Below are 1,655 nucleotides of genomic sequence, written 5' to 3'. Positions count from 1 at the left end.
AGCAGGCTTGGTCAGTTTACGATATTATATTTCAGCTATAACCGTTATTTATTCGTGCCATGAAGACAAAGACAATGGAGGAATAATTAGTTATGAATTATCAGGCCTGGTCAGTTTATTCCAAACATCGCCCAGTGTAGCGTGTTTGGCGTCTGTGCTATGGGGGGCTGGAAATAAGGCATCTGGCACAGGGAATGGACGTCATTGATATTGGCAATTACTGACAGATGGACGTGGCTTGTATAGAACACCTGTTCGTTCAAGCATTCCCTCTGACGTCACAATGGCTCAAACAGGAAATCAGTTTGTAACAGGGTGTAGCTGGAAGGTGTTAATAAGCCTTCGGGCAATCTCAGCGTTATTTGGGCGATTTTGAGGCTTGTGGGTCAGCTTTGTTGAATTACTCTGGTGTTTTCGTGTCCCTCTACCATTTCCATGTGGCTATCTCCCCCCCCCCCCCTCCCCTCTTCTCTTCTCTCCTCTCCGTATCTATCTATTTATCTCTATCTCTTTCCCTCCGTTTGTTTGACTCTCTATCTCTCTCTCTCTCGATCTCTCTGCCTCTCTGTGTATTTGTTTGTAGGTTTGCGTGTGTGTGTTTGTGTGTGTGTGTATGTGTATGTGTATGTGTGTGTGTGCGTGCGTGCGCGCACGTGCGTGTGTACGTGCGTGTGTGTATTCGTTTATTTTATGCGCTAACCCGAGAGTTTTGAGTACATCTGTGTTGTGTGTGTGCGTATTTATGTGTTAAAAGAGTATAGATTGCATATATACGCCAATGTGAACATGCGCGGGTAAGTACAGGATAGTGTGTGAGTGAATGTGCGCGTATATTTACGTGCTCGTGTAAAACGTTACCGTAAAAATGTTGTAGCCTGCAAAGTAGTAATTTTGTAGGCCTAAAGATTATTAGGTACGACATAATATTTAAAGTGTCTCCTCAAGATGCTATAACTGTATTAGTATGATATTCCCTGTTTTACACTGATTCCGTTCAGACCCAATCTGTAATAGAAGTTGAATAAAGCCTTATTTCTAATCCGGCAATTCTGACCTACTTAGAAATCGTTAATTTGTTGGAATTCGTTTGTCCTGATCTCTTCTACTGGCATTTCACACGAGTGTTATCTTTGCATGTCATCGAAATACAATGTATTACTACAGGCTTACACTTGGTCATCTAACGCTAAGCCCACACAACAATTATCGTGCCCTCGCTAACTGAATCACCGGTAATCTGTGATAGCGTAAGCGTAGGGGGACAAGGATCAAGACAAAATGTACACATCAACAGACGCGGCGAAAACCGTTTGCAAAATTAAAGAGCCCCCAAACAAGATCAAAAGCACGAACAGCACCAAGGGTTAACACACAGATCGCAACATTGCGTCACTTTGGATTCTTCCGATCACAGATAACGTCTGGTATACAAACAATGAAATATTTGAACAATGCCAGGATCGGGGGGCGAAGGGCCCAGGTCGAAGATTCAAGCTGAAGAGCTCTTCCCTTCTGGGGTCTTGTCTGAACATACCGAACGAAACCCGGGGGGCCATTATCTGAACAGACCTCTGAATGTAGGCAGTTTGGAGAACACCCGGGGCTGTGTGCAAGAGCAAACTTACACACACCGTCCTAACACCACAAACTACCCG

The sequence above is a fragment of the Aplysia californica genome, unplaced genomic scaffold, assembly GCF_000002075.1.
Source record: "Aplysia californica isolate F4 #8 unplaced genomic scaffold, AplCal3.0 scaffold00026, whole genome shotgun sequence".
In the NCBI taxonomy this organism is placed as follows: Eukaryota; Metazoa; Mollusca; class Gastropoda; order Aplysiida; family Aplysiidae; genus Aplysia; species Aplysia californica.
Note: the sequence above shows the minus strand (reverse complement) of the source record.